Raw genomic sequence first — 27,899 nt, 5'->3', positions numbered from 1 at the left:
CTACTTTGAGTAGCAAGGAAGAGATGGAGAATGTGTGACTCATGAGCCTGAGGTTCATAGGGACCCAGGCACCTGATGAGGGATGTCCCATGTTTCTGCATCCCTCTGGTTATCTAGAAGCAGCTGCTGCAGAAATGGTGGCTCCAGGACACCCTGCCCTTCTTTAGGCAAGGCCAGAGAAGCCAGCTAGCCTGCACAACTGGAAGGGATCCAGGACCTAATGGGACTCCTCTTTTCCACCCTATTAAGATGGTTCAGTCACCGGGAGCACAGAGTTATAATTGTTAGTGTGGGTATGCAGGGAACGTGGCCTCTTTGCTAGTTTTACATGACTGTGCTCGGACATGCTTTCTCTACAGCAGGAAGTAGTGTGAACAAGGCATTGATCAGTAGTACCTGCTTCCTGACATGGGGATGCTGGTGGCCAAGAATCTCTTCTTTCCTCCTGGAATACTCCATATATACTAACACAGAGCTCGTAACTGTTGCAGATGGCACAGAAAAGGGACTTCTGTAATAGAGATGAGCTCTACAGAATCTGGGCCCACAAGGACCTAAGGAAAGCTGGACCACTGACTTGTGCTAATAAACGAGATGTGGGAGAACCCCTGGCAGGAGCAGAAACACCCCAGTTTCTAAAAACAACTTCCCTCAAAGATTGCCAGTGGTCTATCCAAGCATGTCGTATTCTTATTAGCAAGAGTGACATCAAGAATTGGCATGGATGGCGTCACCACTGAAGGTAAGCTGCCCTCTTCCTCCAGAATGTGGACCAATGCAAGTGCTGAACTTTCCTTGAAAGCTGTAAACATTAATATTTTTTTAACTAACAAATATGTTCAATAAGAAGGAAACGGCAAGACTGTGTATTTGAAAACAAGGTGAAGTCATCCCACCCACCTTGCTTTCTTACTCACCCCCTCCCAAGCACGTTAATGTTGTGGTTGGCACTTTGTCATAGGGAATCCTCCCAGGACACTGTGTAGACTACAAAGGGACAAGGAGACATTTTGAACCTCAGTGCTTGGCTATCTGTGTACCCCCTTCACTCCTCAAGCTGAATGTTCCGTCCTAGATCCTTCAAGTTAAAATCAGGACAGAAACTGTTTCCACTATTTAAAGATGTACTACCATGAAAATTATTTGCTTAAAATTGTGCTCGTATTATGTATCTACCCCAAGGTCATGCTAACAGCTTTCATTTGTGTTCTAAAGGAAAGCAAAGAACACAAGAATTAGTAATAACCTTACTTCCTGTCATTGTGTACACCCTGCCCCCTACCCCTGTGCTGTACTAGTCAACTAACCCCTGTCCAGAATTACTGAGCTGCTCTTAGGGAAAGGCATGAGACTATGTATGTATTTCTGCTGCTCAGTAGCACATGGAAACACGCAATGCATTGTGGGATATCTATCCAACGTATGTATTGGCTTTGAATCACTATTGGCAGAGTTGCACAGTGAATACGTGTCATGCTGTTTGTTTTGGTTAGTCCTTATTCCGTCTAAATTACAGAATAAATTTTTTAATTAGCTAATCACAAGAAAATAGCAAAAAGAGTGAATTGCTCACATGCGGGCCCTGGCATGAGGCAAATGGCAGCCTGGGAATCCCATGCCATTTAGACCCAGTGCCCTTACCCACTTCTCCCACAGTTCAGCCGTGTCTTCAAGCTGCTTGTCATCGAGCTGGGCAACAGAGGCCAGAAGCAAGGCTGTGAGTTCATGTCTGAAAGTCAGGACCGTGTGCTTCTTCTTCCTCATCTCCCAGCCTTCTCCTTTTCTTCCTCTCAATGGCAATAAGATGAACATATTCTAAAATGTGAGAGTTTCGGTATAGGAATTGTGTTAAACTTCTCTAGAGACTTGGGTTAGTCTACATTACTACCATAAATACCCCAGAAAATAAACCTATAAAAACAAAAGGGTTGTTTGGGCTCCGTTTTGAAGGGCAGCCCAGTCATTGACTGCTCTTGCTGCTTCTGCCCCAGTGTGCTGGCAGATTTCACCCACTTCAGGGTGTGAAACAGAGAGAGGGGGACAGGGAGTCCCCACGGACCTATCATCTTCCCAAACCCTAAAGGCCTGGTGCCATGAGCTGGGGACTGAGCCCTTAACTCATGGCCTCTGGGGGACACTCTAGATCTGAGCACATACCAGGCTGAACCAAGCAGAGGAACGAGTTTCTGAGCTAGAAGGCAGGCCTTTTATTTTACCTACTGAGAAGAAAACCGGGGCAGAATAAAAATGAATGAAGAAGCCTACACAGCCCATGGGGCATCACACAAACAAATAGTACCTTTATATCCATTCAAAGGGAAGACAAGAAGAGGAGAGACAAGGAAAGTATATTTAATAAACCAGTGTTTGAAAACTTGCCAAGAACCAGGAACGGTACAGCCAGCCAGATCCACAAAAGTCAAAGAATCCCAGCTAGTCTCAACCCAAGGGAAACTTTCCCATCACGTTATAATCTTGGTGTCAAAGACAGACACTGCCAGGTGTAGAAAGAAAGACATCAAATCACGTTAAAGAGAGTCCTCATTAGCCTACCAGCAGACTTCTCAGTGGGGGAATTATCAAGAAACGTGGAATGATATAATCAAGAGTACTGAGACAATAAAGAAATTCCAGCCAAAAACACTGCTGCCCAGCAAGCTGTCCCTCAAAAAAATGAAGCTAAAATAAATTCTTTTTCAGAAAGGCAAAAGCTGGGGCCAGAGAGGTTGCTCAGTGGTTAGAGCACCTGCTGGCCAAGCATGAGTAGTGGAGTGCAGATCCTCAGAATCTATGTAACTGCTGCTTGGGCATGGTAGCCCCTGGAATTTCAGCCTCAGAAGACAGAGACGGGAGTAAGTTGGCTAGTGAGACTAACCATATTGGTGCACTCTGGGTTTGATTGAGAGACCTGCTTCAGTGGTTAAGGTGAAAGCGTGATCAGGAATGATTCCTGATGTTAGTTAGCATTTAGTCTAGGCTCCGCTCCACGGTTACCTGACAACAGCCAGGTAGGCCTGACTCACTACCAAAGGGGCTGCTCGCCCCCTCCTCCCCCTCTTGCCTTCTTGCTCACTCTCTGTTCTCTTTCCTCTTCCCCCCCTCTCCCATTACCTTCCCCCCCTCTTCACATGTTCATGGCCAGCCTCTACTCCTCTACTCTCTCTTTCTGCCTTTCTCTGTCTCTACTACCCTCTCAACTCCCTTCCTCGTGCCCTGAATAAACTCTGTTCTACACTGTACCTGTGGTACGGCTGGTCCCTCAGGGGGAAGGGATGATGCCTCAGCGTGGACCCACAGAGATATCTCCTTCCCCCACACCTGACTACACATCCACCAAACATATTCCTTCTCTCTTTATTTTAATAATAATAAAGAAAAAACCTGACACCAACTTTGGGCCTTCACACCACACACACACACACACACACACACACAAACACACACACACACACACACACACACACATGTTCCCAATGAGACCATGCATATACACACACGCACGCCACATATGTGTGGGAATAGGGAAAAAAAGCAAAATGGAGGGAATTCATCAACACTAGAGCAGCTGCTCTTCGCTGATTATCTCGCTAAGAGGAGGTGTATATGGGCTCTGAGAGACAGCTGTCTATGTGAGATTCTTTGGTGGGTAGAACTGGCCCTGGCGAACACTGCCTTGAGTATGTGCTGGCCTTGAGTGTGTGCCAAAGCCTCAGAACAGCAGAAATATTGAATGGAAGACTCTCTGAGGGAATTTGCCTAGCCATCACCCGGGTGCAGGTGCACACAGGTCACTGGCTATATGTAAGTCTCAACTCTGTGCAGGACCACGTAATTTGGAGGATGAAGCATCCTGTGAGTGGAAGCCAGGGTTTTGGACTCTCCGCTAAGTCCCAGTGACTTAAGTTCACTACAACCCATGTCAACGTGGTGGAACAGGTAGCTGCACGAGCTAGCTCTATGAAAGGATGCATTCTTACAGGGGCCCAGCTTCAGGAGAACATCAAGCTTGGAAGGTTGGGTCACAGGGCTCTGGTCTGTGAATGATGAAAGGGAGTCTAAGCCACCCCTGCCTCCACTGCAGAGCAGGGCCCATCACCTGTGGGATATTTTCCCCACAAAGAAATGTGAGAACAAAATAATTGTGAAGGGCTGTTGTCCCAGACATCTTGTTGACCTGTGCCTTAAAAGCCTTTAGTTCCGTCCCATTCAGTCCAGCGGGACATGGGCCTGAATAATTGGCCAGGAAATAAAGGCACATGAGTTGTTTGTGCCCCCATTAGCTAGCTAATAGAGGTCACTGCGTCTGACTGGAGTCAGGTTAATCATTCGGAGAGCTGTAGGGGGGTCAGATCACCTGTTTGTTCATCCTGTAATTATGTTTCTGGCCTTTTTCATTGAAGGTATGGTCAACGTACTGTTATTTTCTTAATGTCTTGCGCTTTCTTGTCCCTTTGTTTTTTTTTTTTCTGTATTGCTGCTTTGCTGTAAAGAGAGCAATGCCATGGTCACATGGGCAGGCTGGCTGAATTGTTTTGCCGACAATGTGAAGGCCTTACCTACGGTCCATAAGTGACTGCTACACACTGAAACCATCTTCATTGTCCACAGAGAATTTTACTCGACAAAATCTCTAAGGAGGGATGATGATGTAGCTCAGTAGCTAGAGTGTTTATTCAAGCCCAGGCTTGACCCCCACTACTGAACACAAAGCCCAGGCTTGGCTCTTACCATGGCATAAAACCAGGAACAGTGTCGCCCAGCTGTAATCCCATCACTCAGGAGGTGGAGGGAGAAGGATAAAAACTTCAGGAGTCATCAGCTACACAGTGAACCTGAGGCCAACATGGGCTACATGAACTCCTGACTCCAAATAGAGAAAGAGAGAGAGAGAGAGAGAGAGAGAGAGAGAGAGAGAGAGAGAGAGAGAGAAATTTATAAGATGATAACAATCTAGGGTTTAAAAAAAGTCCATCCTGGTGATGTAATGGTAGAGGGCTTGCCTAGCATGGCTAAGTCCCTGAACTCAATTCTCAGCATGGAAGAAATAAATCTAGCAACTTTTTTTTTTCTGTCAAAGAAGATGTCTCCTTTGTGATTAGTTTGAGCTGTCTGCAGTACTGGTGTTCCTGGATGTTATCTGTGTTTTGTTATTACCCGTAGTTTTTGCTGATGAAGAGACATTAGGATAGTGTTTTATGGCTCAGCGATCCCGGCCCATTTGACCTGGGTTTCACTGAGAACTTATAAGAATGGAGTTGGTAGGCTGTGGAGTCACTAACCGTTGGACTGGACTTTGGGCTCTGTGTTTAATGTCCTCTGTGACTTCACTAGGCTATATTTTTCTCCTCTCTGAAATGAGAATAATATTAATATTTGTGTCATTCACGTTGTGCGAAAGTTAATTACGACACTGACGTAAACTGGCTAAACGGATGCCTGACAGGGCTTAGGGTTTGCTCACTGTCTGCTACTTTGTCAGGGCCAACTTCCCCAGCTAGGCACAGCAAGCTAGGGGCCTATGCCTCATAAAACTTATCAGGATCCTTAGACATATTTTCATTTTAATCCTCTTAAATTTGGAAAAGAATGAGTGTGAAATGAGGGGTACCTAATACTTATTTCAGCCCAAATTATACTTGTCTTTTAAGCACTGCAGTCATAAAATGTTGTTTTATTTGAAATTAGGGGCCTCTAAAGCAAACAGGCTGGGGACTTCAGGAAGCTACCACTTGGCTCTGACTTTTAACAGGTGTGACTAAGGTCATACTAGGAGTTTCAGCAATATGAGAGAGGTAAAAACAAATTGTCAACACTGTAACCTGGTCATTCCCTGAACCAGGGACAGTCAATCTCTCCTTGAAAGCAGTGGGTGTAACAAAAGAAAATAAGAATAAGAAAAAATAAGCTTTTGTAACAAATGAGTATGACTTCTCAACCATCCCCTTCAAAAATAGAACACAGCTTTTGGAAAAGAATGTTGCCTTCGTTAGTTAACTTCTGTGGCTCTGTGTGTTTGCCATCCCCTAGGTACACATTTGCTTATAAAACTTGGTAGGACTGTCCAGGGAAGGGTGCTGCTCACAGTGGGTGGTGCCTCAGCCTCCCAGGTTCTGGGATTACAGTTGTGCCCCACACTTTGTGATCTGGAGTTTAGATTCCCTAGCCTGTGTACTGTAACACTTCATATGACTCTTTTTAGCTTTCTAACTTGACGAGGGTCAGTTTTTGGTTACAACATTGAAGATCCTGGATAAAAATGTATCCTCTTCTTACTAGTGAAGCTAATCCTTCACAGAACTTCTCAGAGGCCCTTCTCTCTGACAATAGATTGTTTCAAATTGACAATTCCAACTGCCACATTCAGCTACATAGAGAATCTCAGGCCAACTAGGGCTGTGTAAGACGCTGCCAAAGAAGCAAAAAAGGAGAAAGAGAAAGAGAGAGGAAGCAGAGAAAGGAGAGGCTAAGGAGGAAAAGGAGGAAGAGACAAAAGCGGTATCTACCACCCCTACCATTTCGTCAGTTAGGGGTAAGAAAAGGTGATGGGTACAGAATGTAACGATATTATAGGCTCCTGGATTCCATCATCTTTCTATCAGTTCACTTCTTCTATGTCAGAGTTCCTTGATCTGAGATGACATTTTTTGGAATCCCTTTATGGTAAACCAGCTTTGGGCAGTCCTGTTGATTGACACTACCGACAAAACAGGCAAATCCTTACCCAGCAAGAAAAGAACACTGCCTTTGCCAGGGTGGAGAGATTTCATCCATTCAACTTGCCTGTGCAGTAACTGGTACCCTCCTTCAAACAATGGTACCCTATCATTATCATTCACAATGGATATTTGTCATTTTGGCTGCTTTCCATACAAATATTCTCCTTATCTGAGAAAAATCTCCCATTATAGAAGCCAGAGGAGGGCATCACATTGCCCCCTTTTCCAGAGCTGAAAAGGTTGACCTTTCAACCTCTTCTAGTTCTTCATTCTCAACATAGGATCCGTCAGCTCTTTATCACTGGACAGGTTCATATGTAGCCCAGGCTGGTCTCAGATTCTATATGAAGCGGAGTGTGATGTTAGTTTTAATTGTCAACTCGACACAATCTATCATTAGAGAGAATGGCCTCTGAGAAGATCTGTGAGAGATTAGTCATAGGAGTCAAGATACCAGAATCCAGTGTTAGGAGAGTTCTGCTGCTTAGCAACAGTGAGAACACAGTTGATTATCCATGGGTAACCATGGTGACAGCATCTCTGTGAAAAGTCTTAGCTTGCTGGTGCTTCCTTTGTTTCCTGCTAAGATTGTTGGTGATGGTGGGTTTTGTTGTTATTTAGTTTGGTTTGGTTGCTATTTTCTATTTCATTTGCTTGCTCTCTTTTCAGAGAGTGTCTTACTCTGTAGCCTACACTCATAGCATTCCTCTTGCCTCAGTCTGTCAAATTCTGGGATTACAGTTCTGTCCATACTTCATGGTCTGAAGTTTAGATCCCTAGTCTTTATATTCTGACACTTCCAATGACTCTTTTTATCTTTCTAACTTGGCCAGGGTCAGTTTTTTGGTTGCAACATTGAGGATACTGGATAAAAGTGTATCCTCGTAACATTAGTTAAGCAATTGGCATGGTAGTTAGTACCAGGCAACAGACAGAGAAAGCTGCTGACAAGTTCCCCCTAAAGGCAAATACCCACGCAAACTTAGAGTAAGCAGTGTGGCAAGTACATTCACAAGACAACATACACACAGCCTGAGCAGCTGGGGAGGTGCCTCCCTGAAGGAGAGGCCTTGAACTATGTCAGAGGCAGCTGATGCGGTTACTGCGGTAACCGAACAAGCACCACATTTGTCCCACTAATATTTGGTTTGTGAACGCCAATGTCCAAAATCTACCTAATGTGAGCGTATTTGCACTCATTCTGTCATGTGACTTGTCTTCTTCCTCCTGAGAAGAAATAGCTGAAAAAAAGAACAATCACACCTTCACTGCCATATTTTTCCCCTAGAGTGCCTGGTGTTCCTTAAATACAGCAATACATACTTTCAAATCACCCGGAATCACTCCTCTCTCCTTGCCTTTCTTCTTCTCGCTCTTTCTTTCTCCCTCCCTCCTTGCTTCCCTTTTTTCCTCCCTCCTCCCCTCCCTCCCTCCTTCCCTTACATCCTTCCTCCCTCTTTCCAGTCGTCATCTTATCTATCACAGCTTTCACTTTATGAAAGCTAATATATACATTTCTCCTTGAGAAATTAACGAGACAGAGAACTGCAAAAGCCAGAAGCAATAATTGGCAAGAATCATATTAGGTGGGATACTTTTAGTTTTTGGTATATTTCTCTCAAGAATTATTTTATGCTCATGGAAGTCTATGCTAATAAATTAATAGGGTGAGAGGTGCTACTGTATATGCATGCACACTTACAGCATTTGTGTTATATGCCTTGCTTACCCATTTAACATTTTATTTTTCGTTTTATTAAAAAAAAATTCTCAAAACGTAACATTTTGTGACAATCATATCTTACCATATAACATGTTTACTCCTTCTTCTGACATTTGGATTGCTTCCAAATAATGCCGTAATCAAAGCAAAATTATGGAAGATCTTTTTTCACATATCTAATTGCTCTTTTGACACAGTAGAACTACTAGGTTAAAAAAAAAACATAAAAAAAATTGTCTATTAAAAGTCCACTTTGGGGACTGGGTTGCTCAGTGGTTAACAGCGCTTGGTGCTCTTCCAAAGGAGTCATGTCGAGTGACTCACAGCCACCTGTAACTTCAGCTCAGAAGGGATTAAACAACCTCTTCCGGCCTCATTGGGCACCCACACACATGCAGTATACCCTCACACAAACACACACTCATAAACAAAACCTTAAAAATATCTTTAGAAGCATATTTTGAAGTTACTTTCACACATGTCTTACTAGCTCACACTTTCTATTTGATTTTAACAGAAGAGATGTCAGCTGTTCTGGCGCACGCGCTCCAGAGCATTTACCTAAGGTCGCTCTCCATGTTTGTAAAACATCTTAGTCGATTTGATGAGTAATCTTTCGGTGTTATTTGACATATTTACGTTATAAGTCCGTGCTGGAGAGATGGCTCTGTTGGTAAAGGAGCCCACGGTGAGATCATGGAGACCTGGCTTCTGGCCCCTGGCACCCATGTAGAAAGCCAGGCAATACGGAGCCTGCAATAGCTCTGTGGAAGAGGCGGGGACAACCATTCCAGCCAACCAATGAGCTCTGGTTTCAGTGAGAAGCCCTGTCTTACAAACAAACTGAGAGCAACTTAGGAAGCCACCCATTGTGGACCTCTGGCCTACACACACACACACACACACACACACACACACACAAACATGAACACGTGCACACATACAAAAGTCCTGCTCCTGCTTTGAGAATCATGCTGCCACTCGTGATTTCAAACTTAAAAACATGCAGCTTAGTAAGGAAAGATGCCCATGCAACTTGCTCATCAGAAAAATACCTAGCATAAGCCAGTTAGCTTATTTTAGGAAGGAGGAAGACTATCTCGAACAATAATTTCTTTTTTTAATTAATTTTTTTATTAATAATTTCCTCCTTATCCCTCCACAACCCCCCCCCATCCCATCAGCCCTCTCCCCTTCCCCTTTGCCTCGATGAGGGTGATCTCCCACCCACCCACTCCAGCCCCACCGCTCCAGGATCTCCCTGCGCTGAGGAATCAAACCTCCACAAGTCCAAGTCCCCCCCCCACTGATGTCAGACAAGACCATCCTCTGCTACATATATATCTGTAGCCATGAATCCCTCCCTGTACACTTCTTGCCTGGTGGTCTAGTCCCTGGGAGCACTGGGTGGTCCAGCCAGCCAATGTTGTTCTTCCTATGGGGTTGCAATCCCTCTCTGCTCCTCCAGTCCTTCCATCAGCTCCCCTACCAGGGTCCCCGAGCTCAGTCTGATGGTTGCCTGCAAACAACCATTGTCACATCTGCATTGGTCAGGTGCTGGCAGAACCCCCCAGGGAACAGCCACACCAGGTTCCTGTCAGCAAGCCCCTCTTGGCAACAGCAGCACAAAAGGACTATAATTTTTTTAATATAATTTACTAACCCGAACAAAAAGCAATAACTGAATAATTCAATATCAAGCATGTCTGCCATTGATTGTGCAAGCAAATGCTATGTGTACATTTTCTATCCTGTGGCAAACCCATTTCCGCAGGAGTCTCAAAGTTCAGTAGTTTTATCTGAGTCTAAATATCATAGCAGCCTTGTCTCCACAAAGTAATTTCTTAAAAGCAATTGCAAGCTATAAAACTAGTGATTACTCAACAAGGTCCTATTGGAGACGCAAGATGCTAGGGTTGGTAGGGCATATAATTCTCGGGGGAAAGGGACTTCAGAAGGTGGTGACTCAAGGACCATTGACCCAGACAGTGTGTGGAGGAGAAATTGATGCTGGTTTTCTTCCTTTACAAGGATGTCGATTCTAAGCTGTCTGGGTGGCCTCATAGAACTATTTTGGATAACATTTTCCCAGTCAAGAGCCAATGTGGAACTTGTTTTAATTTCCAAAGCACAATGAGGTTTTAAACCAATTCTTGGACCCAGGATTTTTCAGCTAAGCTTGTGACCCAATGTGGCTGATTTGTGTTATTTTATCCTTAAAACAAAAATGGTTTTAGAACTTTGTGCCTTAGGAGGAATGTCATCTTTGTTTCACATTCAATCATTGCCTACCGAAGAGTAGATTTCAGACTCCTGTATACAGTATACAGTATACATAGTCCTGCACACGTGCATCCACACTGTGGCTCCGCTTTGCTTCACCCCCCCCTCTCTGTGGTGTCTGGATCACACTTCACTTGAACTTACATTAATTAAGGGTTTATAAAGGCTGTTCACATACAAAGACAGTGCTTTACAGAATATAAACCGAAGACTTCATTAAGAAGCTAACTAAAAGTCACATGATTTTCTGGTGTTAACACTAGAATTAGCCGAACAGAATAACTGAGTTTAAAATCAATAGCAGTGAGGACACGAGGGAGTCTACAAGTCAGCGTTATCCAGGAGGGAAATTGGCCCCATACATCAAAGCCATAAAAATGTCCGTCCTTGTTGGACCAGCAGTTCCAACGACTAGAAATCCATCCTAAGAAAACAATTACCTTTGCAGAAAGATTTATGTGCAAAATACTCATTGTATCCTTGCCCACAAAATTAAAAAATAGAAATAACGCAAGAATCCAATAATAGGAAGATATCAGATTGAACCCCATAAAGCTGATTATATTCAATTACTTCAGTGCCCATGTAGCAAATATATAGCACAGATTGGACATAATTTATAAACCAGATTCATGGATTAAAGAATCATGGGGTAGAAGAATATTTAATGGAGTGAAAAAAAATCACAATGAATTGGTTAGAGAGAAAAACAGTGTATAGCAGGACAGTGAATCAAATGTCCTGCAGTGCTGGCAGGTACACACTTGTGTGGTAACTTGGTGCACATGTATTGCCTATGGTGAGGAATTTTGAATTTATGTCTATCCATAGTTGTGTATGTGTCACTTTTAATTGGCTGTGATAACTTTGCCTTATTTTTGTGATCATAAACACATTAAGCATACACATACACATTTTGCTTCCATTGGAGCCTTTCACAAACGGGTCATCGACCTTCCTCCTTTTCCCCTAATGCTGGTCACTGAAGGCAAACACTATACCGCCTACCCCAGGCTTGTGTCTGTGGCTCAACAGTCAAGTAAAGAGCAGGGCCCATCGGGAAGAACATCCCTTGTGCTTCCTAGGTGACCAAACCATGCTCAGTGGGGAAGTGTTTCTGAAGGGGATCTCTTTTCTGAGAGAGGGGGGATCTCTTCCCCTAGAGAAAGGGGGGTGGGGGTGGGGGGTGGAGCTTGCACAGGCTGACCAGTGCATGGGGCAGGACAGCAAAGGCTGAGCCAAGGTTGTTAGAGTTCCTGAAAATTTGCTGAAGCTCTTGACAGAGAAATAAAATCAAAAGAAAAGCCAGAGGGTCTCTAACGTTGCACTCACTGTATTGTGGGGCAATAGTTTTGATGCCGTCTCCCAGTAGGATTGGGGGTGGACTGGGGGAAATTCTTGGTAGTCCCCTGAGCCCCAGCACCCAGAGCCAACCGCTGAGAAATCCAATTGAACTGACTCCACACTCCACTCCAGAGGACAAAACCATGTTATAGAACCGAGGAAACGGTGAAGGTCATGAGGAAATCCAGACCCACCCCAACACACTTGGCTTCTTTAGAACAGGTTCGGTTACTTCAGTGTCTGGTGTGTTTTCTCGGAAAGAACTTGGAGGAAACTCCCTCCCAGGACCTGAGAATTCCTGGCTTGGTGATGAGCAAGGGTTCTTCACGGGTCTTACAAAGCAGCACATTGAAAAAAGGCTCCTGAGACAGAGTCACTGGGTAAATGTAGGGAGTCAGGGAGTCCCTAAGCAGGCTCATGTGGACAGGGACTGTATGCAGGTGGTTAGCTGCAGCTCCCTCCTCAGTGGCTGGTAGACAATTAAGGGAGAAAATGGCTTCTTCCGAATGTATAGCCAAGCTTGCATTTGTTTTTCTGACTGTATTACCTCTGGCAAGGGAGAACGGGGAGGAAATGAACGAACCTATTGAGAATGTATCTGGTGCACCTGCCCGGAAATAGCCCCAGAGCTGTAGAGTCCCGCCAGCCACTCAACTTCTATCCAGAGCAAAATGATGAGAGAGAAAATAACTTCCCATTGTTATGTCTGTGTGACTGCCATTCATGGAGCCCAGGAATCAAAACAAAAAGTTAAAAACAGCTCAACCTTTGAGTGTTTTAATGAGCACACTGAGCTAATAAATAGCTGGATGGTTCTAGAACTGAGCTATTTTGGTGACCCCCTCCTATTGAGACCTAACTAAGAAAAGAGATTTCCTCTTCCTACAAGCTGACTTCCTCCTGACAAGAAAGACAAGGGTCAGGCAGAATTCTGCCACAAAAAACAAATATGTACAGGTAAAGGTCACCTGCTCATGTCAGCGTGACAAAAGTCTAAATTCCGTGGCTTCGTGTGCCTAACCCATCCTTTACAAAAATGTCCCTCAGGTAAGCTTAAAAGTTATAGCAGGAAAATTTAATTAAATTCTCAGAATCAGTTAACAAAATCCTTGTCAATAACCTCTGAATAAGAAGCATTTGCTGACCTTAACCTAAGAGGCCATGGTAAAAGTGGGAGCCAATGGTTTCCTCTGTGTCACCACCATGTGGAGGCATAAAATTCCCTTCCGGGGCCTATGAGAGATTAAGCAGATGAGGATGCTTGCCGCCAAGACTGACAACCTGAACTGAGTCCCAAGATCCCACATGGGTAGAGGGAGTCAACTGGTTCCCATTAGTTATCCTCTGACATCCACATTTCCACACACAACACACATATGAACACACACACATACAGAGAGAGAGAGGGGGAGAGAGAGAGAGAGAGAGAGAGAGAGAGAGAGAGAGAGAGAGAACAGAAGCACTTGTAGTAAGTCTTTTGAAGAAATTCACTACACATTTCTGCAGGCACCCACTAATAGAGCTCTGAATAGAGAAGATAGGATACCTGTGTTCAGAGGAATATTATTTGGTCTTTAGAAGGAGGGGATGCCGAGATGGTTTAGGACTTCCTCTTTCAGAGGACTGGAGTTTGGTTTCCTGCTCTATGATCAGGCAGCTCACAACTCCAGCTCCAGGGAATCGGACACCTGCTTTGAACACGCACAGACAGTCGCATGCACACAGACACAGGCACCACAAACATAAACAAAAATAAACTAAATCTTAAAAGGAAGGTAGGAAAGCACCCCCATCAACATGCTATGACAGGGATGAAGCTGCAGGATGGATTAAGTTAAGTGAACGGCAAACACCATGATCCTACTTAAGGAGAAATTTACAGCCATACAATTTATAGACAGAAGCTGCCCTGAGCTCAAGGAAGGAGGAAGGGCAGCAGTTGGAGGAGTCTGCTGCATCATCTTTCAGGATGGAAGCCTGAAGACTGGCTGCACCCAATGCTAAGTCTACCGAACTACACAAGGACAAAGTGGGAAGAGGGCCGTCAATTCAGACTTGTGTTGTTTACCGCAACTTTTATTTTTTTCAGTTAAAAAATTTATAGCATGGGTTCATTAGACCAGATAATGAGTTTCATTGCTAAGTTTTCATATGCGCATAATTTGCTTTATTATGTACGTATGTATATTAAAATAATAAAAGCATTAAAATATAAACGATAATTTATTAGGAAACAGTCTACTCGGATCTTCTTTAAGACTTTTAAGACATTTTTATTTTATGTGTAGCTGTGTGAGCGTATGCCGCTTGTGTGTCAGAGAGTCTATTGGATCCCCTTGGGACAGGAATCATGGGTAGTTGTTAGCCATCTGATGTGGGTCCTCTGGGAGATCAGCAAGTTCTCTTAACTGCGAAGCCAACACTGCAGCTCGGATCTTCTTCCACTGTGTTGAAAGAAATGGAACCACAAAAGTTCAGTTAGTTAGAGACCTCCGTGGGATTCTGGACATTTAGATATACACTTCAGTGTCTGTCCCAAGAGTTCTAGCTGTGATAGACTCCTGCCATTCTGCTCCATTTGGTGAGTAAGAGAGAGGCGATGAGGCACCAGGAGCTCCCTGGCTCTCTTGTCACTCCTCCTGGATTGTCTGCCTGTCTGTGCTGGCTGGATTGAGTAACAACCAAGAGTGACAGCAGTGGGCCAGAGCTGTGACTGAAGTCATGCCAACTTAGAGGGAGGAGGCCGGAATGAAATGAAGATGCCCACTGTGCAAATATCTCAGGAGCAGCACACCAAGAGGAGCCATGGACCGTGAAGGCCCCAAGATCAGTGAGCTCGACACCAAGGAAGCACAGCAAGGCCAATGGGCTGAAGCAGAAGGAGGATGCCTAGCAGGCAGGGGCCGGGTGTGAGGAATCTACACTTTCTACCTTCATGCAAAATCATTGGAGGATCTTCTGTGAGAAAAGGGTGATTTGATCATTAGTTTCTCTTTTTTGTTTGTTTGTTTGTTTGCTTTGTTTTTTGAGACAGGGTTTCTCTGTGTAGTCCTGGCTGGCCTCAAACTCAGAAATCTGCCTTCGTCTGCCTCCCAAGGGCTGGGATTAAAGGCGTGCACCACCACTGCCTGGCTTGATCATTACTTTCTATACCTTTGTTATTGTTTTATGAATGCAGAACCCAGGGCAGGAGTGACGAGTGCAAACAAAGATGAGTTAGGAGCACGGAGCAGAGATGAGTCAGGCTGCCACAACGGACCGGGCAGGAGAGAGTGGGCATCTGGGTCTAGGCTAGGGTAATGAGAGAGAAAATCACGTGCTTTGACATAGTCAACCCCAGCCCCCATGGCCCTGTCTGGTCCCACTGGGATTTCTCACTGATCCCTTTTCTCAGAGTTCCCTTTGAAGTTCATGCTCTCTCTCTCTCTCTCTCTCTCTCTCTCGCTCTCTCTCTCTCTCTATCTATCTATCTATCTCTCCTTCTGTGTATGTGAATGTGTGTGCGTGTATATGCGTGTATAAGTGTGTGTGTGCGTGTATTTGTGTGTATGCGTGTATGTGTGTGAGTGTATGTGTGTGCGTGCATGTATGTATGTATGTGTGTATGAGTGTGTCTTCTATGAGAGAGAAATGTAATATTTATCTTCAGAAGTGCTTATTTTCTAAAACATGATAAACTCAGATCCATCCAATTTTTCTACAAAAACAATACCATCTCATTTTTCTTTAGGGCTGAAAAATACCCCCATTGTACAATGCTTAAGAAGGGATTAGCTTATGTGATTTTCGAAGGCTTCTATTGGTTATTGTGGAAAGTAGAAGAAGAGCTTGGGTAGCTTTTGAAGTTTTAGATTTCAATTATAGTTAAGCAGCTGGGTAAGTCTGAGCTCTCCTGTGTGGGTGCGCTGGAGGCTCTGCCGACAGAGAGCCCTGATTCCTGTTCTGCAGGCTCTCCCCAGGACAGTCCTTGTACTATATTTCTTGTTGACAGTGGAGAATGCACGTTTGACCTGGGCACATCAACTGTAATACACAATGCAGGAAAAACAAGAAGAAACAAACACAAACGTGCGGGGCTGCGAGAGGGCTCACAGCTTTAGGAAAAGTGAAAACCTGACACAGACATCTTGGGCTTCAGATCCACATAGATCTCCCCCACTGTCCCCTGGTCTTCCCCCTTACCTACCATCACTTTACCTGCCCAGGATGCTGAAATGTCTTGCTGCCCACATGTGCATACTCACAAAGACACACACACACACTTATTCCCATGACTAAAAAACAAAATCTTTTGGCAAAGAAGCAGTGGTGGGAGAGACAAGACTCAGTGATTAAGATCATGGACTGCCTGAGGAGAGGACCACTCAGTGGCCAGTAACGTAGTGGTGCATGCCTTTAATCCCAGCACTGAGTGAGTCTCAGGACAACCAGAGATACATATTGGGGGGGAAAAAAAGCCTGTCTCAATAATAAAAAGACAAAAAACAAAATAAAATATTCTGCTTTGTGAACTCTTGAACCCTTAAAAGAATTTTACAAACCAGGGTATCTCTTCACACATTTTAATTGATATCTAAGAATAAGTTCAAAATTGAAAATACATTAGCATTTTGAAATACAGTTGCCAGGGCTAGAGAGATGGCTCGGTAGTTAAGAGCATGTGCTGCTCTTGGTAGGAATGAGTTCAGATCTCAGCGCTGTAGCAGGCAGCTCACAACAGCCTGTAACTCCAGCTCTAGGGATCCAGCGCCCTCTTCTGGCCTTCCTGTGGATCTGCACTCATAGGTGCTCATACAAACAAAATTACACACATATAAACATAATTTATTTTTTAATTAAAATATTAAAAAAGAAAATGTACAAAACCCCACACAGCTTTTAGGTAACATAAATGTTAACAAAAACTAAAACAAAACAAAATCAAACAAAACAATTCCTTTAAACACCAGGGCGCTGTCTTTCCATCTGACCAGCTGAGCTCTGGCCTCCAAAGAGGCTCCATCGCCTCCTTAAACCCTTAGATACTCTTCTGCAATGCACGTATATACAGACTGTACTCTGGATGTGCAGAGCATTTTCTGAGACTCATTGTTAGTAACTGAGGTGCCTGGGGTGGTGATAGGGTTCATTGGGTGAAGCCATTTGCTGACTCAGCTAAATTCCCACACCCCCCCACACAAGGTAAATAATCAACTCCTGAAAGTTGTTCTATGACCTTGATTCGTGCTCTGGCAGTATACACACACACACACACACACACACACATACACACACACACATACACACACATACACACACACACACATACATACACATACACACACACACACACACTCAATAAATAAATAAATAAATAAATAAATATAGTAATTAAGGTTGGAATAAATGAAACTTTATTGACTTCATCCAGGTATCAAGGGAAATCGGAAAAGGTCTCTCACTGAACATAGAACTTGATGATGTGACTAGACTGGCTGCCCAGCAAATCCCCAGACTTCACCGTGTCTCTTCACCCCTCTCCCCACATATTTTATAAAAGGTATTCAAAAACTGAAGATCTAGAGGAACTGTCTGGGAAGGGTAAAGGTGCCATTAGAAAACGAAGTGGCAAGAATCGGACCTCCTGCTCTCCCCGGGGGAACCGACAGGGTCACATGCTGTCGGTGGGATGAAGCATGTATGTTTTCATGGTCACCAATCAGAGCAAAGGTTGCTCTGGGTGAAAGAAATGTTTTGCATTCTCCCAGCCTGGCTGGTGGGCATGCTCCTGAATTAAGATGGGGGAGTGTTTATCACCAGCGCCTCCAGTAATGACTTACAACACTGTTTTGCCTTTCCACTGGGGTCACCTTTTGTGCTATTTCAAGATAAGAGAACAGAACGGTTGAGCTGATATGAGGCAGAGGCTGTTATTGCATTTCCTGCCCCCCCCCCCCCCCATCTCTGGATCTGAGTGAAGTCTCTGAGAAATGTCAACAAAACCGCAGCTGCATTTAAATGGGAAGCACATTCTCCAACAGAAGACAACATTAGAGAGAGCTGTCCTGGGGGCGGGGGGTGGGGGGTGGGGGGGTGGGGGGGGAAGTGAGCTGCTAATCCAGCGACTGGAGGCAGCCGCGCAGCCGGCTTGATGTGTGTGATTGTGGAGGCAATTACAGCAGAAATGGAAATTATAACTACCCACCTCTCTACAATTTCACCACGATCCGCAGCCGGCTTCGATAAGAGCTGCTTCCCTTCATTCTCTTTCCCTCCATAAGCCTTTCCTTCCCTTGATAAGCCTTATGCAAAAGCACATTTTTATTTTAAATCTAATCTCAAGTCTTCTGCCACTGGAGTCTCTCTGTCTCTCTGAGAAATTAAAACTCAGAAATTCTAAAAAAATTTACCCAAGGGGCAGGCAGTGCTGAGATCGATGAACTGACACCTTCAGACTGAGAAAAATGGAGGCTGTCTTCACAGTGCACTCTGGGAAATTTGGATCTGGACTTAAGAGTACCGCACGTAGGTGATTCTTTCCTCCTGACAAAATCCAGATGAAAAAGAATCTTCCTTTTTCACAGAGTGTGGTCATTTTTCTACTCTGGAGATTGTTAAAGTAGGGGACATTCTTGGAATAAGAATGGCGAGCCCTTATTTCATTTAAAACTTTCCCTGGTGTAGAGAAAACTTTCTCATCTATGGTCTCTTCTGGAATGCAATATGCCATCAAGAATGGGCCGAAGAGTGGTGATGTAACTCAGGTAGCATGCTTGCCTCACATGCACAAAGCTCCAACTATGACCCTCATCACTACATAAACCAGGCAATGGGAGCACATGCCTTTCACCCCAGGACTTAGGTAGAGGCAGGATTTTCAAAAGTTTAAGGTCATTCTTGGTTACAAAACAAGTTCAAGGCCAGCATAGTACACATTCACTCTTGTCCCATTTAAAAAATAGAAGTGTGTGTGTGTGTGTGTGTGTGTGTGTGTGTGTGTGTGTTGAGAACATGGCATGGCTGGACAGTTAAGAGCACTGGCTGTTCTTCCAGAGTACCCAGGTTCCAGGTTCAATTCCTAGGCCCCACGTGGTCACCTCCAACCATCTGTAACCCCAGTTCCAGATGATCAAGTGCTTTCTTCTAGCTTCTGCTGGCAGTGGGCAAGCACAGGACACACAGACATGCATGCACCTATAAAACGAAAATGAAAATGATTTTTATGAAGATGAAAAAGGACAGCTAGAGAGATGGCTCAATTGGTAAAAAGGTTTATCACACAAGCACAAGGGCCCAGAAACCACACAGAGTGAGTGACACTCTGGGTAATCCCAAGGCTTCATGGATGGAAGGCAGAAATGGATGTGTTGGGGTTTAGCCTCACACAGGATCAGAGTTCTCAACTGGAAGCAGAGGTATCTGAAAGGCAAATAATAAACATACACAGAGTACTTTGGGGGTACAAACTGACAGGCAATTTTTCAAGGCTTAAAGTTTCTCTCTTCTCTCTCACTCTGTCCTGCAGTTTGAGGCTAAACACACACACTGCATTCTCCTGTGCACTCTGCTTTTCTCCTGTGAGCTTCTCTTTTCTTGAACTCCCACACTCCTACACACCTCTGTGTGTTCTCCTCTTACTCTCACACACACTTTTCACACACATCTCACATATACCTCACACATACCACATCCACTCTCCTTCCACTCACAATACACTCTCCATACACACCTCACATTCTCTCTTCTTCACTCTTCACATTCTCTCTTCCTCACTCTTCACATTCTCTCTCTACTCTCTTCACATTCTCTCTTCACTCTCTTCACACTCTCTCTTCCTCACTCTTCACATTCTCTCTTCACTCACTCTTCACATTCTCTACTCTCTTCACATTCTCTCTTCACTCTCTTCACACTCTCTCTTCCTCACTCTTCACATTCTCTCTTCACTCACTCTTCACAGTCTCTCTTTCTCACTCTTCACATGTTCTTCTCATGCTCTCTCATTCGCTCTCTATATTCACCCCAATTGCTCTCCACTCGCTCTCTTGCCTTTCTCTTGCCCCAGTCTTTTATTGATACTCCAAAAGCAGGTAGAAAAAAAGACATTGTATAATCATTGCTAAATCAAATTCAAAAGAATAACCACGTCCCACAAAGAATCAAGAATTACAATTGTTCCCCAAAGTTTCAAGCTTTTCCTATTCCCAGGCCTGTGGCCAAAATAATAATAATTGCAAACTTGTCATTATTTAAACTTTAACTTTTGACTTAGACTTCACAGCTTAGAGCACCAAGGTCAGCTACTTGCATTTTCCTGTGACGCTCTAATGATAAATGACATGGACAAAGCTGCCAGGCAGTGGCCAGAAAGAATCAAGTTAACCCTTAGCTCAGTACTTCTGCTAGCTTTCTGCTTCTGTACATTGCACACAGTGACTCTCCTAAGAATCCCAGTGTTTTGACTTAGTTTTACTAATGTATAGTTTTATGTATTTCATACTTTCTTATCCAGGAACCACTCTCAAATGTTGCACAAAACTTATTTCATAACTTCAGTAGATTTTTTTTTCTTTTTGTGGGGTCCCAATGTTGGCTCTAATTTATTTTCTAATAATTTCTTCAAACTTTCTTTGCAAGTCAAGCATTAATCTGGAACTACCATTGTGCAGTTATTGCATTGTTTCCAAGATGAGAACACACAGCATGGGCCTGGGCCATTAGGACTGTGCTGTGCTGTGCCCTGTGCCTCAATTTTTAATTGTTTAAAAATCATTACATCACCGGGTGGTGGTGGCGCACGCCTTTAATCCCAGCACTTGGGAGACAGAGGCAGATGGATTTCTGAGTTCGAGGCCACCCTGGTCTACCGAGTGAGTTCCAGGACAGCCAGGGCTACACAGAGAAATCCTGTCTCAAAAAACCAAAAAAAAAAAAAATTAAAAAAAAATCATTACATCAAGGAACATCTAGTTTCACAGAATTCACCAGAGCAGAAGAAAGAAATAGGAAAGTCAGATATAATAGAATAATTATGCACACCAAGGCCAACTGAAAAACAGTCACACACAAATGAAATCTATACAGCCGCTGTCCTGGGCTAAGGTTAGGAGAAATGGGAACACTGTTTTTTACAAAGAGTTGCCATGGGCTGCTGAGATGTCTCCATCCTGGCCTGCTGCAGGCAGTTCCTTATTTCAGATGACAAGTCCCCTGGAGGGATGAGTCTTCTGCTTCTCAGGGTCCCAGACACCATCCTCTTTACAAGGAGCTGCCATGAGCTTCTAGATGTCTCTATCCCAGCCTACTGCAGGCAGTCCCTGTCATGGTTTGCTGTCCCCAGCATGGATGGAGGCTTCCATGAATGGAGGCAGAGACAGGAGGACCCCCAGAAGCTTTGGAGACAGTTATCATACCTTATGCAGTATATAGTAAGAGGCCCTGTCTCAAACAAGGAAGATTAGAAGTGACCCCAGAAGTTGTTCTTTGACCTCCACATGTGTGCCATGGCAAGCAAACTTACACACACACACACACACACACACACACACACACACACACACACACACACTAAGAATAATGATGCAAAAATAGATTCCAGACTAGGCCCTGAGTCCATGGGAGGTTTTGTGTGCCTATGGTGATTGCTCAGGGGTCCACAGTGGGATGGTAAGATTTTTTCCAAAACTAAGGTCCTCAACTGAGCTGAGGAGCCAGCCTCATAGTTAAGGGAAGATGTTTAATTAGATGCACTCAAGGAGCAGGAAGGTCCTTTGACTGGGATGAACCTGATGATGGGCTTCTGATCTCCACCTGCCCACCAACATCTTCAGGGGATGCAGAGGCAGTGATGCATGCCACTGTCAGAGAAAGGCCATCATTGTGACTCCCCACCTATCATATTTAAGAAGACAGGCTAAGGGTAGATGAAGCTTAGACCCCTACTGGGGACCAATGCCCTACATATAAATGAGTAGAAGTGTGGTATGCAAATTTTTGTGGCTGTCTTGAACACAGGTGTTCTCCTGTGGGTCAAACGTCAGAGGAGCCTCAGAAATTCAGAATCCTTGCTGACATATAATGTAACCAAGTCCTTTGGCACTTGTAGCAGGCTAGAGACTATGAGTGCCTCCGGTACACAAAACAAACCACTGGTCCTAATGCATCCTAGATGTGGCTCTATTGAGAAGGTCATCAAGGCAGCATATGTCACAGAAAGTGGTCCGAACTGATACTACATCACACTAGCCCAAAAGACGATCATTGTTTTAAGAAGCCATGGAGGCTGGGATCTTGTAACCCACTATTTCCCATGTTTGTTTTGTTCATATGAAAGAAAAATGGGAAACAGTATTAACACATACATGTATGGTATATATGTATATGATATATATCATATATAATATATGCATATATATGTATGTATATCACATATATGTTTTTACTTGAATGCATGTGTGTGGGTACATGTTTGTATGTATATTTGCCCATGGAGGCCTAGAAAAGGGTGTCAGATCCCCTGGAGCTGGAGTTACAGGCAGTTGTAGGTCAACCAATGTAAGACTCTCTCTGGTCCTCTGAAAAAGATGTAAGTACTCTTGACACTGAGCCATCTCCCCAGTCCCCTCCATTTCCCAATTTGCAAAGCTCGCTCTAGGAGGGATGTGTCCAGGACATGAAAGTTACAACAAGCCAGCACCAACTCAGTGCCACAGCACCTCTTGACCCGTGCCTTTCAGATGTGTGCACAAGCAGAACAGTTCTTGGCAGGTTGCCACTGACCCAGCCAATGCTTCCTTCTCTGTTTCCTTAGGAAAAAACTGACCACGACTAATATGCCTTCATGTGGCTAGGGAAGCATGAAGTGAGACAACTTCCATGGGGTCAGACCAGCAGAAGAATGCGCTCCCAACATAGGTCCTCTGTCTGAATTACATAAATAACATCACTGTGATTGGCAGTGATCAGATAAAAACATTTCATTTGAGGGACACTGTGTTCCAGGCAATGACCTCAACTGAGTAGATCATTTATCGTGATAAAAGTCAGAACCAGCCCAACAAATAATTTTCTGAAAGGAATAATTTAGGTCAGACTATGCTGTAACAAACCAAGCAAGCTTAAGGAAAAATCCATGGCCCATAGGCTCCTAAGCTCTAAAACAAAAGCACCTTAACCAGTGAGAGCTAGCTACTAAACATGGCACATTCTACTGCTGGGCCCTCCTCCTTCTGCTCCCCTCACCTCCTGTAAGTGAAACTACAGAGGATGATGGGCACACCTGTGTGTGGTGACACTCACCTATGATCCAGACCATATGGGATGTGATGGTAGGAGTGTCAGGTATTCAAAAGCAGCCTCCAAGACATAGTGAGTTCAAGGCTAGCTCCGGCTCTGTGAGTCTGAGTCTTTGTCTCAACCCTGTTTAGCCCCTCCCCACCAAAAGAACCCCAGAAAAGTTATAAATCTTGCCTGTGAAATTCTTTTTTAAAAAAGAATTATTAATTTTATGTATATGAGTATACTGTAGCTGTCTTCAGACACACTAGAAGGGGGCATCAGATCCCATTACAGATGGTTGTGAGCCATAAGATGGTTGCTGGGAATTGAACTCAGGACCTCTGGAAGAGCAATCAGTGCTCTTAATCACTAAGCCATCTCTCCAGCCCCACTTGTGAGAGATTCTTAAAGGTCCTCAATTTTATTCATTTACTTTTGAAACAGTGTCTCATCTCACATAGCCCAGTCAATATGCAGCCAAGCATGTGCCACCATCCCTGATTTTGGGCATCGCTGGGACAGAGCCAGGGCTTTGTGACTGGTAGGCAACCACAGCCCTCCTTGGTTCTTTTAAACTAAAAATCTGGACACCACTTACTCATACCAACTGGGGTAGATAACAGGAAGAGGGCTCTGCTGGCCCTGGCTGGGCACTAGCCCTGGTAGCACTAACCAAATGCCTGTCTTTAAACAGCAGTGAGTGGCTCGTCAGTGGACATTAACTAGGGATAGAAAATACCACCCATGAGTTATCAATGCTGCCGAGAACTAATCTACCTCTTTTCAACTGGGCCAATGTGAACTGTTATTAAATCAACTTCTCTCACTAAATAGAAACAGTACACAAGACCATGCCTACTTGAGGCTCCAGAATGTCACACACCTTCATGAGTCAGTATGCACTTAGTTCACAGAAACTCTAGAAGGTCTCTTCTTCCTCCTCCTCCTCCTCCTCCTAATAATAATAATAATAATAATAATAATAATAATAATAATAATAATAATAATTGAAGGCCTCTCTCAAAAAAAGTTTCCCATGGGACATAGTCTGGTTCACTGATAGAACAACCCAAACCACACTCTGCTGAATGACAATACTCTCTGCTTTTTGCATGGTCAAATCATGACCCATGAAGGACAAACTCAGCACCTAACAGACAGCTCACTGCAACATATCCAGCTACACACACTGCTGCTAACTCCCGCTTCCACACTCTGTGCTACACCTCAGACCCGCTGGACCATATCCAGTGACCTCACTACAAAGTTAGGAGAACTGCAAACAAACAAAAGCAAATTAAACCCTCAAGATGCCAATATGGGGACAAGGTCCACAGCAGGAACTATCCCTGTGCTAGCAAAGACAGTGGGACATGCCTGTAACCTTGGCACATACAGATGACCCTACACAGACAGAGGTGGAGGGTCATCTTGAGTTCTCCAGGTCAGACTGGAGACAGATTATATCTCAAAACAAAAACATAGTTGGCCAAAACCCAAATATTTGTTGTTTATGAAAATGGACATAGTAAATGCCCCTCTGCCAAACCATAACAACTAGAACACACAGGTCAACACAGGCTGCCCCAGACCATTAACCATCACACACACACACACACACACACACACACACACACACACACACAGTGGGGGATGGGGTAGGGAAAAAGAGAAGTCAAAATTTAAAAAACAAAGCTGAACTTGTGTTTCTTTCTGGCACAGAACTAAAAACAAGGAGATAACCCATTTCTTCTTAGAAATCAACAAGAGGAAATTATATCAACAAGGACAAAAGTCCATTAATTAGTTTTGGTTGGCAAGGAATTTGACTATGAAGAGAATAATTAAGTAATTAATGTTAGTTGATACTAAAATAATTCCTTCTATTTCAGAGTAGAGCAAACATTTTCAAAGTTAAATACGTGTGTAGCCCAGTAGTTCAAACCCCCGATGTACTGAGAGGCTCGCTCTAGGATTAGGTTTTACATTACACAGGGTTCATCTTTAAATTATCAACTGTAATGAAGACTATGAAGCCATCAAATACTGTCATGAAACACTGTCCCTTCTTTTTTTTTCAGCTACCTTGTGAGTTACTGTACGAAATTGATTTTCCTCGAGTCCTCAACAAATGTAACCGTGACTAAAAACCTCCCCTCAGTTTACAACAGAGTCTGTAGTTTCTTTGTGTGTGGCACTTCATCTAGATGGCACAGGGGAGAGTCTTGGAAGATGCTCAAGAATGGAGAAAATTTGAATGGGTTTGACCACACCTGTTCACCACGCCTGAAATTTAGCCCGGCTGTGTAAAATGAATCCCCGAATTCTTTACTGATTTTGGCTTCATTCTAAGCAAAGAAAGAAAGAAAGAAAGAAAGAAAGAAAGAAAGAAAGAAAGAAAGAAAGAAAGAAAGAAAGAAAGAAAGGTTGACATACTAGTTGTCTGTTAACACACATGAAATTTTACATTGAATTATAAATTCAACAGCCACAGTAGCATGAAGTCAGAGGACAGCTTCTGGAAGTTCTTCCACTGTGTGTATTCCAGGATTTGAACTTAGGTCCTCTGGCTTGACAAAGCCATCTCACTGATTTCTTTTGGGTGATTTTTTTTTTTTTTGCACTGGTGGATAATCATTTTACTGTAACTGACTTCCAGAGTGCTTCAAATATAACTGTAAGCTTTAATCCAAAAATGGTGAAAGAGCTGGGCATGGTGACACAAGCCTGTACTCCCAGTTCTTGAAAGGCTGAAGCAGGAGGATTTCCACAAAATAAAGACAAAAAAGGCAATGAAATTTATGGTAACATTTACACCCCCAATGGCCCAGGTGGCACACACCTATAACCCAGTGTCAAGAGAGCTTACAGTCATGTGCCACCATGCTTCATTGATGCAGTTCCAGGGCTCAAACTGAAGTCTGATGCAGGTTACACAAGCCCTCGAACAACTGAAGTACAGTCCAGCCCTTGTCCTCGTTTTCTGAACCTATGAGATGGGAGTGAGGTGCTTCCAGCTCTAATGCCCATCATCCCATCTAGAAGGAGAAATGGCGATGCACTATGACGAAAGCACCTCTTACATTCTGAGGCTGGAACCTTTGCTGGACCTTACGAGGTCACTTAAAACTTCAGATCGCCATTCTGCTGTGTTCCTATTCTGCTGTGCTCTCGGCCAGTTTCTTTAACCTGCTTTTAAGGAAACAATGTAACAATCAAGCTTACTTGCTCAGATTTTCCAGAGTCAACTTTTACAGCCTAAGCTAATGTGTAACTGTAATTTTAAATGATGTACTCTTCCATGACCTTGACCCAGATAATGTGTATGTCTGGTTTGCTGAAAACAACGTCCTAAAATCCACCATAAAGCTTGAGTGCAATGTTTATGGATGTTGGTTGATAAACAATGATGTCTGTTGTCTGGGACAGTTCAGATCAGTTGGAGACAGTGATTTAATCCCTTGTAAAACTCTGTGAAAGATTTCTGTAAATCACCTTATTCCTTTTTCTGGTATGATGCTTTCTATGCTGTGAGAAAGCAAAGACATTGTTACAGCCAGACAAGCTCAGTCACACATAGACAGACAGGGAGAAATTCACTAGATGACTGACTACCTTCTTCAGTTCCAGGCAGGTTCTGACTTACACAACAGAGGAACTGAAGACACGGGGAGCAGGAAATAGAGTTCAAGTCTAGACTAGATCTTGATTAAATGCTCCAAGGGGAATAACTTTCTTTTTCTCCTTAATGCAATACCAGTGTATTCTGGGTGACTCGGAGTTAATCACTCACTGGTTTAATCCAAGCAAAGAAACAAAAGTAAAAGTCTACAAAGCTGAAACTTAAGGCTGCCAGGAAACCAGTCTAGTTCTGGGACTTGGCTCACACTTGGAAGTCAGCACACAAACAAGTACCTGCAAGCATACCCCAGTGAAAACAGCTCTCCCCCGAGAGCCTCTCCCATCCAGAGATGGGAGAGTTTGTAAATATTAGAAGGCCTGGTAAGGTCAGCTCTGAGAACCCTTGCTACCTTTTCTTGGTTGGTTAGGACTCTGAGCCTTCTCAGACTAAACTGGAAATACCCAAGGCAGATTGTGCTGGTTGACAAAGGCATGCCTGGATTTATGTGTTTCTGTTTACTTATCTCAGTTTAAGAATATTCTAGAAATGCTTACACATGTTGTCAGTACATGTTTGCCTTGCATTTTCTCCTCTGACTCATCTTTTTTCTTCTACCATCAGGGAAACAGAGATGAATGTAGATGATTAAAAGAAAAAAATGACAAGACTATACATATATACATATATTATGGCATATATGCATATATATATACACACATATGCACATATACATACACACACACGTGTGTGTGTGTGTGTGTGTATTTCCATGGGTTCAAGAACAGCTTAGGCTGTAAAGTATGTCCCCCATGTCTCTACTGAAAAGAGAGGAGGAGGCAGAAGAAAAGAAAGAGGAAAGAAAAGAAAAAAAAATGTTTTCTACAATGAGATAAATACCCATAATCCAAGAGACTAGAAAATGAAGGCAAGAAGGTTGAGTTAAAGGCTAGCCTGG

General features: G+C 43.7%; 1 long non-coding RNA gene across 1 annotated transcript; it reads left to right on the top strand.

Moving 5' to 3' along the window:
- The first annotated feature begins 493 nt into the window (after positions 1-493).
- Positions 494-26,706, top strand: LOC143441951 (uncharacterized). Its single transcript, XR_013109748.1, has 2 exons — positions 494-742; positions 25,404-26,706. It is a non-coding gene; the product is annotated as an uncharacterized LOC143441951 (long non-coding RNA).
- Positions 26,707-27,899: the final 1,193 nt, after the last annotated feature.

The sequence above is a fragment of the Arvicanthis niloticus genome, chromosome 4 (genome assembly GCF_011762505.2).
Source record: "Arvicanthis niloticus isolate mArvNil1 chromosome 4, mArvNil1.pat.X, whole genome shotgun sequence".
In the NCBI taxonomy this organism is placed as follows: domain Eukaryota; kingdom Metazoa; phylum Chordata; class Mammalia; order Rodentia; family Muridae; genus Arvicanthis; species Arvicanthis niloticus.
This window is presented reverse-complemented; position numbering and strand designations above follow the sequence as displayed.